This window comes from Choloepus didactylus, chromosome 11 (genome assembly GCF_015220235.1).
Source record: "Choloepus didactylus isolate mChoDid1 chromosome 11, mChoDid1.pri, whole genome shotgun sequence".
Taxonomy (NCBI): Eukaryota; Metazoa; Chordata; class Mammalia; order Pilosa; family Megalonychidae; genus Choloepus; species Choloepus didactylus.
This window is the reverse complement of record NC_051317.1, coordinates 8,824,947-8,837,784: the sequence shown is the minus strand read 5'-3', so window position 1 is coordinate 8,837,784 and position 12,838 is coordinate 8,824,947.

Below are 12,838 nucleotides of genomic sequence, written 5' to 3'. Positions count from 1 at the left end.
AAAAATGTTTTCATTTCCTCAAATGGTAGTATGTGCATTCAAGTAAGTACAAAGTTGGAAGTCAAAAGTTGTGATATAGCTGGCTGCATTACTTGATCTCTATCTGAATGTTAGTTGCATGATTATTGGAGTTCGCTGTCCCAGCAGGGTGGGGAGAGAACTTGGCAGCATTCAAAGGAAATTACATTTGCTAAAAAATGTAGGTGAAAATGTCTTCAGCAATTACCACAGGTCATCTCTGCTGCACACAGCAAATGGCAGAGAAAAAGGGCTTCCTGGGGAAAGGAGCAGACAGGAGGGTTAGAGCTGGCCTATTGTGATGTGTAGAATCAAAAAACACCCCCCATTATGCAGGTTTGGAGTAAACAGCAATATTAGTATAATGGGCTGTGATAAATTACTAGCTGTTTTTAAGATTCCCTTTTTGTTCTTTCAGGTCAGCAAAAATGCCATAATCTTTCCTTACTTTGTGTCGTTTGCGCTACCCTTTTAGACCCAGATGATTCCCATTATGTTCCAGCTGGCTGCCATTAGATTTTTTGAATTAGCACTCAATACATTTTAATTCAATTTTGAAACTAATGGATGCCTGAACTTATTTAGCCCATCCATTCAAGCACCTTGAAGTGCAGTTCTGATTGAGGCAATTTTTCTAATTACAATTTTAATACTTCATTTTTCTGTCCCCACCAAATTAAATTCTCCTTCGTCGATGACTGGAAAAATCTAGGTAAGTAGTATAGGAAAACTAGAATCTAAATGGTTCTTTCAAAGTTTTGCCTGTTATGGTGGAAAAGATAAGTTTTAAGGAATGCTGGATTTCTATCAATTATAACCATCTTGTGTGTATCTCAGCCTGTTTTTAACTCAGATTTTATATGTGTCTGTGGGTCAAATCATGTTTTCTCTACCGGAAAAAAAAAAAAATACACATACTAAATAAACACCTAACTTGGCATGTTAACCTACGAGACCGGTGTTTCTCTTGTCACCTACTTCCCAGGGGTTTAAAAAGGTTTCATATATTTGCATCTTAAGGACAAACTCAGCATCTTTCCTCTTGGATAAGATAAATATATGTCCTCCATGTCACTTTGCTTTGCTTTTTGAAAGGCTCTTCCTTCACAATGGGAGAGGGATGCCTGAAATCAAGACAGAAAGCAAGACATTGCTCTCCCCACACACAAAAAAATATTTGTGTGTGTGTGTTTGTGTTGCAAGGATAGGAAGTCTGGACAACATTTTAGTTCAGAGCCATGTTTAACCAAATGGAATGGACGATGATAGCTCTTTCTGGTCTGCTCATCAAGCTTTTTCCACAAGCCTTTTCAGGTAATACATCTAGGCCCCTGAACACAGAAATGGCCAGAATGTGGCAAAGACTTGGTTCCATTACCCATCCCCCTGGGATTGGTCCTTAGCAGGGGCTCTTCACCCACTCAAGATCAAGTAGAGCCCTTTGGTAATATTGATATATAGATACTGGGAGAAAAAGTTTCATACTTCCAGATAAGGTTACTTGGTTTAGACTGCTGGTTTCTATGTTCCCTGCCACTCTGACAACCTATTTTAGCAAGAGGAGATGACATTTAAATGCAAAGAGAAGCACTGTTGTAGTTAGGAAAAATGGATCCAGAGAGAATCTGTTGACCCAGCAGCATGGAGCTGCCCATTCTTCTCTCCAAGGTCCTCGATTATGTGGCCTTTCCATCAATTCTTTAACCTACTGCACTACTCCAATACATTTCTCTTTTGTAAAGGTTACTTTGAGTTGAGTTTCTGGAATTTGAACCTTAGTCATATTACACTGGTAGGGAGATGTGTATTAGGTATGCATTTCCATCTTCTATCCTAAGAAGTACATTGAGCTGGCCATTTCTATTACCTTTCAGCAACTTTCTCCTCTTTCTGTAAACGAATTCAAGAGATACTTATTAACAATCTGTAGCACACTGGTTATTGAGGTTACAAAGACCATAAGAAATGATTTCTACCCTTAAGAAGCACACAGGCTACTTGGGGAGACTGATGTGTAGATAAACATAAAATAAGCCACGTTCTCCAAAATATTCTTCAGAACACTAGCCCTACAAGTTACTTTGTGAAGAAAGGAACTCCTGGCTTTAAGGATTGTATGATTACATAAGTTGGGAAAATGCATCAGCCATAATCCCCTTTTAAATTTCACAGTGCATATTACCATATTAAAAGATGTTAGAAACACTGCAGAAATGCTACATCTTTAGTGACATATTTTACAACTTACTGGAAATTGAATTCTTGTACCTGTATGACCTAACAGCTATGGGAGAAAGGACACGGGAGAATTAATTCTCCTTTAGGGGGTTGGAAATAGGTTCATAGAGGAGGCATTAATGAGTATGTTCACCAGCTCAGAAAAGAGAAGGATATTTCAGAAAAAGTTACAAGATAGGAAGAGGCACAGGTATAAAAATAAAATTATTGTATATCTGGGAATATGTAACAGCCCATGGGACTGAGAAGTATACAGAAAAGAATAATAACAAGAAAGATAAGAAAGGAAAAGAAGATGGTGAAATTAAAAGGGTAAGATTAAGATATTTGGGTTTCGTACTACAGTGAAGAACCACCAATTATTTTCTTTCTGTAGGGCATGCATTTTATTTCAATCACAGTATAGCACTTACTATTTTGAAAACAAACATATATATTTTTTATTATCTGGGGCATTTTTTTTCCCAGTGAAGTTTTAAAAATCTTACTGATTGTCCAAGTAAACAGACTAAAGTGGAGGAACCTAGTTAGAAAGAATGAAGTTTGTTTCATTCTATCTCCCAAAAGCCTACCCCTCCAATATGGTACCCTTTACAGAGAGAGCTCCAGCTGTAAATTGGAACATATTTGATAGAAAACACTTAATACCTTTTGGTATTAACCATTAAGAATATTTGCATTTCAGTAAGCTCTTTGAAAATCAAAATTATTGGAAAGCCCCCTCCATTCCATTCTACCTGTTTAAGTTCCTCTAAAACTGATTCAGAACCCCATCTTCTCCCTGCCATCTCCCTTAACAACTCCAACCCACTCATTCATTCAGTCAGTAAACATTTTCTGAGCACTGGGTATCTGTTAGGCTCTGTGTTAGGCACTGGACAATCTACTGCAAGGCGAGAGCTCCCAGACTCTGAACTTTAAGTCTAGTGGAGAGAGAGAAGCAAACAGACATTCCAGTATGATGTCATGATGAGGGTAAACACAAGATCCTGTGAGACCATGTAGGTGGAATAGCTAAACAGCTGTTATAGCTGGTATTAGCTATTAATAGAGATTAAAATAACTATTAATAGTTTCACAGGTGTGTATTTTCTGTCTCTCTGCATGTCCATCTGTATGAAGGGTTGGGGGAAGTTTCCTGGAGGAGATGACATCTGAAGCTGAATGCAAACAGATAAACAGGAATAATCCCAACACAAGGAGAAGAAGCGGGAGTGAAGCCATTCTGGCCAGAGGGAAGGGAATGTGTTAAGATCTAGAAACAGGAGACCACGGCATCCAGTCTGGCTTTGAATGTGAGGCAGGGAGCAAGCAGAGCCTGAAGGTCTCTCAAACCAGAAAGTTGTTTTGAGTGTATCCTGAGGTCCATAAGATGTCATCAAAGTAGTTTAAGCAAGGGAGATGATCTGATTAAATTTGTTTTTGAAAAACACCTGTAAAAGTTCAGGATGAAGAAAGGGCAAGGCTGTAGTTTGGAGAGGCTGCTGAAATGGTCCAGGCCAGAGGTGTTGATGACCAGAATTAAGGGAGGGGCAGTGGTGATAGAAAGGATGGTCTGGAGAGAGATGGAAGAGGTGGAAAAGATGGGATTTGGTGATTGATCAGATATGGATATGAAGGAAAATAAGGAGAGGAGATTTGAATAATTTCTCTACCCTGTAAATGTCTATAAACCTATGTTTATAACTAAAAATTATATTTCATATAAATGTTTGTCTTCTCTTATGTGGTTTGTCCTTTTCATCCATCTAAGCACAAACTTCACAGGGGACACGTATAAGTTTGTGTCATACCCAGTACCATGAAAGGCACAGAATAGGTGCTAAAAAGAAAAGTTGGGGTATAGTTTTCTTTTTCTGACAAAGATTCACATTTTTCTTTAATCTTTTTTTGTTGGTAAAAAAGCAATAAGTGCTATTTGTCTGATTGGGCTTTCAAAAGAGATTTGTTTTTCTACTTAAATATATACTAATACTATTTAACCAGAATCTTGAACTTCTCTATTACTTTATTGAGTGTTTTAAAAGTACTTTTAGTTGTTCCATTACTCTCTTCCACTTACCTCTAATGTCAACTGAGAAGTGCTTTCCCTTCTTTCATTAATCATCTCTGTCGTACCTCTGGCAAGCTTATCATTGGCGTTCATTCACCTTTTACAGTTCCAGTTCAGCTCATCCTGTGGGAGCAATCCAGGTGTGGAGTGTGTGGTCTGGACCTTCTAAAATAATAATGAGGGAAAAGAGGAATGGCTTTGGTGTCTCAAAACACCTCAGCTGCAGCTGCACTTAGTGCTGCAAACTCCTCATTAATCAGAAAGGGGAGTCATGGAGTTCACATTGCTGGATGCTCCCAAAATATGTGCCCTGTTCTGAGAGTCTAGCTGAGCAGAGAGCCTGGGGGTTGGGCAGAAGTAGGAGAGGAAGACCGGCTACCTGTTTGATACTTGCTATATGACAGGCACTGTGCCAATAACCTGGTGGAGTAGATATTTATTCCCACTTTACAGATGAGCAGACTAAGGTTCAGAGATTTAATCAATTTCCCAAAGCCACGTAAATAGCAAAATGAACAGGAGGGATTAAAATCTGACAGCAAAACCCTGGTGGACCTGGTGGAGGGGATGGAGTCACACAACATTCAGAGTGGAGGACATGTGGTTCTTCAAAGGAAAATCAGGATGCTATTGCCAAGAGAGAGAGTTTATTGGGAAGGCCAAAAAATAAAACAAAGATGACCCCTCTCTCTTTCATTTTTCTATTGGCATTTAAAATCTGTGTAAACATGGACCATCTTACAATAACATTTCAAAATGCAGCTGCACATGTTGGCCCACAATGCGTTTGTTTTATTTTTATTGACATTATTGCCCATTAACTTTATGTAAAATCTAGATTCCCAACTTCTCTTAAAAAATTAGAAGAATTTGGCAATTCTTTGTCAAAATTAGAAGAACTAGCAACACTGAAACCTCATATTCACTGAGGGCAACTTTGTCACTCTACATCAGTCGCAGTTGCCTGTGTGGATGTGGACCCTGTTCTCAAGTTTTCCACAGTTCTTGCCATTGTTTACTATTCCTTGAACAGGCTGGTTTTGCTCACTTATTTAGTTTTCTTTCCTGACCTCTGTAGGTATTTTAATTTGCATCCTATCTTAATTTGCCAGGGCTGCTGTAACTAGCACGTCCAGCTAGTTGACTTAATAATGGAAATTGATTGTTCCGGAGGCAGGGCTGTGCTTCCTCTTAAAGGGGAGAATCTGTTCTAGGCCTCTCTATGGCATTGCTTGGCTTATGGCAGCATCACTCAATCTCTGCCTCTGTCACATGGCCATCTCTCTTGCTCTCTTTCTCTCTTGGGGGCACAATTCAATCCAGTAACAGCCCCTAATTCTAAATGCTAACCAAGAGGGGTGAGTCACCAAATGCTCAGGGGTTGGCACTGAAATGGTAATCACCATGAGTACAAGAGCATGTGGACATGGCTAGTTCAGGAATACATTCTACTGCAGTATTTTAAAATATATGTTAAACAGGGTGGTTGTAAAAAATCTTAGTGCTCAGAAGCATCGCCTTTTAAAATTTGGGTGTGATTATTTTTCTGTGTTAGGGAATTTAAAAATGGTTAATATGCATGATTATTTAAAAATGTGTGGCCTCAACCAGACTAAATCTGAGCAATTTGCCATATGATGCAAGCAGGATAAAAGTCAGGGTATATGGTGGGCTTTTACTGAGAGGGAATTTCCATCGGCGTAATTACATAGCAAGGACAGGTGCCAAGCAGCATGTATTAACTCCTGTACTTTTCCCATGCAAAGGAAAATTACCCTCTGTCCTGCTGATCTTGGCATGCTGAGCTTCAGTTCTTCTTAATTTAAATCCTCTTAAATGTTTGGAGATAGTACTGTTGAAAACCCTTAGTCACTGGCCCTCAAGAATATTCAGATGAGGGAAACATTAGGAGTAGAGGGGTCCCTTCGATGCATCCCTTCCTACCCAGCCATATGAGAAGCATTTACTTTTCCTGAAACTGGAAACCTGTCTAAATGGGGGAGGGGAGTTATTCAAAAGAGGCAACAAGAGGAAAATCACCTCCATGTATGTTCCATCACTCTACAGAGGCGGTCTCCTGGCCAGAGAGCCTATCTGATGCCAGAAAGCACTCAGAATTCTGCTTTCCCAGTCTTCCCTCTCCATCATCTTGCGTGGATCACTCATCAGCACAACTACAAGTCTTGGTCCTCTGGCTTGCCTGCCGGGATGCTTCCTTGTGCTGTACCATCGAATCTCCTTGCCAAGCCTGTGGTGTCAGTGTTCACGCTGCAGGTTGTGCTTGTGTGCACGTCTCACTTATTATGACTCTTAAATTCAATTAGTGCCCTCATGTCATGGGAGGCCAGTGCATGTTCTGAGAGCAAGAAAGAAACAGCCCTGGAGCTCATCTGTGGCCCTGTCTTGGTGTTTTTATCGAGTGCTCACCTCCTCCCCAAATTTAAATTTAGTCCACAGTGCGGGTCACAAATCAGCGGTTGTTAGAATGTATTATGAAGAAATAAACATTTATCAAATTGCTTTTTGAGAAGGTGACTAATCTAGAAAAAAAAAATTACCACTGCCATCACAACAAAATTGTGCTGCTGACTGACGATTTATTTTATTCGTCTGAGATACTAGGAGCTGAATGAAGCATACTGAATGAATATTGATCAGCTGGATGCAGACAAATGGAAGCCTATTTATAATTTTTGGGTTACTAATTTGTTGCCATTTAAAAACCAGAAAACATTAAATGCCCCCACAGTGTTACTAAGGACCCCAGGTTTGCTGTTGACTAGGATTGCTGGCTTGTTATTGCCAGCTTATTGTTTAATCACTACAGAACCATGAATTAGCATAGGATTATGTGAGAGAGGCCTTACTTCTCAGTCTATCTGTATAAGGCTTGTATTCCTTCCTGAGGAATGTTATCCTGATTATGTTTCATCATCATCTTTTCTAATATATACTGAGCACTTATACTGTGTTAGGCACCATACTGTCTCTTTTAATCCTCCTAAGAACCTTGTATGGAAGGTCCCGTTATTTTCATTTTACCCACAGGGAAATGGATGCTCAGAGAGGTGAGTTCCTGTCCCCAGAATCACACAGCTGGTAAGTGACAAAGCAAGGTTGTGGACTCCCTCAGTCTAATTCCAAAGCCCTTACTCATTAAACACATCTGTTATAAACCCGCCTTTTAGAATTACTAGGTTTAAGCAAAGAAATGCATTTATAACACCTAGCATATAGGAGGTGTTCAATATAACTCAAAATGTTTAGGGATATAGGCATAGTAAGTATACCAGTTTGTTAGAGCTCCTGTTATGCAAAATACCAGTGTGCCGGTTTGAATGTATTATGTCCCCCAAAACGCCATTATCTTTGTGCAGGCAGATGTAACAGTGTTGATTAGATTGTAATTCTTTGAGTGTTTCCATGGAGATGCACCCCACCCAACTGTGGGTAATGACTCTGATTGGATAGTTTCCATGGAGGCGGGGTCCCGCTCATTCAGCATGGGCCTTGTTTAGTTTACTGGAGCACTATATGAGCTCAGACAGAAGGATCGAGCTTGCTACAGCCAAGAGGGTCACTTTGAAGAATGCACAGAAGCTGAGAGTGTAGCTACAGAGGAGGGACAGTTTGAAGACAACCGTTGAAAGCAGACTCTTGCTCAGGAGAAGCTAAGAGAGGACAAACACCCCAAGAGCAACTAAGAGTGACATTTTTGAGGAACTGCAGCCTAGAGAGGAATGCCCTGGGAGAAAGCCATTTTGAAACCAGAACTTTGGAGCAGACACCAGTCACTTGCCTTCCCAGCTAACAGAGGTTTTCTGGACACCATTGGCCATCCTCCAGTGAAGGTACCCGATTGCTGATGTGTTACCTTGGACACTTTATGGCCTTAAGACTGTAACTGTATAACCAAATAAATCCCCTTTTATAAAAGCTGATCCATGTCTGGTATTTTGCATTCCTGCAGCATTAGTAAACTAGAACAACTAGAAATGGATTGGATTTTATAAAGGGAATTTATTTGGGTACAAATTTAAAGTTCTAAGTCTATAGATGTGTCCAAATTAAGGCATCAATAAAAGGACACCTTCATTGAAGAATGGCTGAAAGCATCCAGAAAACCTGTGTTAGCTGGGAAGGCATGAGGATGGCGTCTGCTGATCCTTTGCTCCAGGGTTATGGTTTCAAAATGACTTTCTCCAAAATGTCTCTGGGCCTGTCTCTCTTAGCTTCTCCGGAGCAAACTCTGGGCTAGTATCTCCAAATGTCTACAAGTGTTAGCGTAAGTGTCAGTTCTTAGCTTCTTTCCAAAGTGCCCCTTTCAGCTGCTCTGAAGTCCTTCTGTCTGTGAGCTCTCTTATAGGACTCCAGTGATTTAATTATGACCCACCTTGAATGGGTGGTATCCATATCTCCATGGAAATAATTTAATCAGAGGTCTTGCCCACAGTTAATCGAGTCACATCTCCATGGAAACACTCAATCAAAAGTTTAATGTCTGCCCTCACAAGATTGCATTAAAGAGCATCGCTTTTGGGGGACATATTATATTCAAACTGGCACAGTAGGGAATATAAAAATGAAAAGAATTATCATAAAGTTATATGTAACTGAGAGTACAGAAAGAGCTTTGGATGGGAATCTGTACAAAGGGATTTAATTTCTGGTTCTGGGTTTAGCCATCTATAAAAAAAAATGGTAAATATCTTAAGTGCTAAGGGCCTTAGTTTACCCACTTGGAATATAAAGTATTTCTCATCTACAAAAGATACGTATTAGTTCCATTGAAGATAAATGGTGGGGTTCAGAGACAACTTCATGAAGGTGGGGAAACTTGGCTCCAAGTCCTAAAGAATAATTAACCCAGAGGTTAGAGATGTCATAGTCAGACTGGACAGTTGGTCAGGGTATAAGGATTTTAACATATGGGCATTGGAAAAATCAAGTTAGAAAGTCAGACAGCTCTTGACAGGAACCAGAGTAGCTGTTGAAGATGTTTAGAGGTCTTCAGTCAGGACAGAAGGGATAAGATCTGATGACACCCCCCAATTCTTCCCACCTCCTTTCTTATCCTTCAATTGTCACAGGGCTTAATCTTATTGATCCTACCAAGAACTAACCATGAGGCTCCAAGCAAGTTGCTATGCTAGATTTCTTTAAAGAAATTTGCCCTGTCCTTCTGCTACATATTGGATAATCTGAGGTTCGAAATAACCTCTCAAAAGAGATTATTGTTTGCATCCTGATTCAAAGGGGAGGATTGGTGGGACTTTGGATGATCAAACTTTTAGGTCATATTTGTAACCTGAAGGGGAGTGTTGTGGATTGAATTGTGCCCCCCTCCCACCCCCAAAGTTACATTCAAGTCCTAACGCCCGTTACCTATGAATGTGACCTTATTTGGAAATAAGGTCTTTGTAGATGGAATCAAGTTAGAATGAGGCTATGCTGGAATAACCTAATGCCTTTGGCCCTTATAAGAAGAAAATTGGTACAGACACACACATAGAGAATGCGATGTGATGAAGGCAGAGATTGGAGTGATGGGTCTGCAAGCCAAGGAACACTAACATTTCTGGGAACCATCAGAAGCTAGGAAGAGACAAGGAAAAATTCTTCCCTAGAGCCTTCAGAGGGAGCATGGCCAGGCTGATACCATGACTTCAGACTTTGAGCTCCCAGAACTATGAGAGAATACATTTCCATTGTTTTAAGCTACCCAGTTTGTAGTACTCTGTTATGGCAGCCCTAGAAAATGAACGCAGCGACCTATCATAACAGGCTCTGCAGATATTCTGAGAACCTTTCCTAGTTAGGTAAGAAACTATAAGCCGACATGCCGGGATTCCTGGGATAGGGACTTTGCTTCAGCCTTGTGACTTATTTTAATGTACTGATATATATATATATAGAAAACTCCAAACAACTCATTATTTGGATATAGGCCAAGGAAAGTTGTTTGGAAATTCATCCTTGTAATGGTTGCATTAAAAATGTTGCCATTTGCAGTGGCTGGAGGCGAAGAAAATATTTATTGGGTGCAGAACATATTTTCACCTGCAAGTGAAACCTACCTGGTTTCTGAAGCTGGTGTTTCCCCCTGTGGGCTGTCTCACATGGTGCTAATGAGGAAGGAATTAGGTGGGAATGAGTAGGGCTTAAGGAACCAGAATCTACACTTACAAAGGTCTGTTGCACTTTGTGATTTGAGCTTCCACTGCCAGATAACTTGGCAGGCACGAGAACCAGCTACTGCAGGACTAGAAAGTTACATAAATACCAGAGGGAAAAAAACTGATTTGCTCACTAGGAGGCTCTATTAAGTGAACATCTGTTAACTGTAAAAATCCCATGCTCCAAATGGGAAAATCTAATGAAATTCAGAGCTTTTGAGCAAATTAAAATCATAAAATACCAGAGGGCAGGACTAGCTGTGTGTTTCACTATTCTGCAGTTTACATGGAAACTTGGAGCAGGGCAGAACAAAGCAGAAACACTTAAGATTATTTATTGAGGGTATGGTATAGAGCTATCCTTTGCTTTAGAAAAAGGCTGGGAGTTGGGAGAAAATGTGCTCTGTGAGGAAGTTTATGCGAAAAGCTCATGAGCTGACAACTGTTGACACAATAAAAGATTGTGGCTCTGCAGCAGGAGGGCTCTAGGCAGAAAAGGAAAGTGTAGGACTTGGTTGTGTCCTTCCCAGAGTCAGGAATTGTTACAGATTGGTGCTGGCCAGATGCTACTGAAGTCCTTGAGGAGTAAAAGGAAGGAATGGGACTGTGTGGTTTTTCCATATGGTGTGTGCCCAAGAAAAATGACTTGGCAATGTGGTGTGTGGAGGGAATTGTGTTTAAACTGCTCTTCCCATTTGGCACATTGAATACAAAGGACAGTGCTAGGGCAACTTTTATATTGGGATTTTGTGCATGCTCACAGTAGTGGAAATTCCATTAGCTGTTTCGTTGGTTGTTTTGAATTATAACCATCCTAGGCTAGGCAGCAAGAGAAAAACACAGGTTAACTAGAAAGAACAGATCTATGTTAAAGACAGGGTGAGATCAGTTTGATTTCAATACTGTGTAAATCCTTTTGGCCACTTGGGTGTTTGTTATATTAATGGCTTTGAACGTTTTAGCAGTGGCATTGGAGTTATTTAATCTTGTGATTATCTGTGCTGATTTCCTATGGGAGCAAAGGAGGGGTAGGGAGTTAACAAGGGGATATGAAGCATAATGCAAGGGTCAAAGGTACTTAGCATTTGACAAAAATAGTGATTATTGTCAGGTGCATATAAATGGAATGGGCTTCTGGAAGGATGTGTTCTGCTCAATGTTTTGCGGAGCTCTAATTGGAGACCTAGCCTCTCTAATTGTGCAGTGAGGTCTAGCTACTGCAGTTAAGAGGGAAGCTGTATATCAGGGGGCAGAGGGTAAAGCTTTTAAATAAGGCCTCTTTCCCAAATGCCTAAGCAAGAAATTGGAACAGAAATATACTGTAGAGCTAAAAAGTCTTAAAGTGCCTCTTAAATCTTTACTACAATTACCATAATATGGAATAATAGAGCTGATACTATTTTTAAAAGCTTTTGAAGGTTGCAAGTAGCAGCCATAAATTGTGGGTTGCAGAAAATCTGTAACTGTAGTCTTTCTGAGGTTTTTATTTTAATGAAAGAGAAAAGGTTTTAATAAAACTAATAGGGGACATTGTGAGGTAACAGGAATCTTTCCTTAGCTCTAGAAGTGCAAAGAAGTCTAAATGATTGGCGAGTATGTGCTTATTCAACAAAGAAAAAAGTCAGATTCTCCTTCTTGGCCACATTTGGGGACATTCAGGTAAGTTTGATTTATTAAGTCAACGACATAGAGGTAGCCAAGCTTGGCAGCAAGAAATAATTTGACCCTGGCAGATATGTAAAGAGTTAGGAGAAAATGAAGCAGGTATTTTGGATCCCTTTAGAAGGAAAGAACAAACTGGCTTTAGGATACCTTGCCGTAAAGAGAAAGTTGGTACCAATGACATGATTGCCCTGGAAAAGAAAATGATTGCCATGTCTGTTGAGATCTGTTATGGGTTGGAATTCTGAAAGAAAAATCTTCTGGTTATGATGATATGCTTACAGGTGATTTCCCTTGTCCCTCCACTCCATTCCAACCCCCAGGGACCAGTTGTAGAAGTAGAAGAGAGTGAGTATCTTTCCGGCAGTCACAACTAGAAACTAACCAAGAACACCATCACCATTTGAGATCAGTGATCAGTGTTTGATGTATCGGTAATACATCAACAAAAGGTCAGTAATAATTTGATGGTTGATAGGAGCAATGAATTAAATGGAGCATGGTCTGTTAAGGAAGTTTGGCAGGTGGAGCTCCAAGTGGTTTAAACTAGAGAACACTTGTCAGCTTTACTTGCTGTGATGAAGACTAGGCAAATAATGCAGAGGCAGAACAATGTATTGTGGGAGAAGGTTTCTTTCTTTATTTCTTCCTTTCTTTTTTCCCTTTTTCTTCCCAAAATGGTGAACAGAAA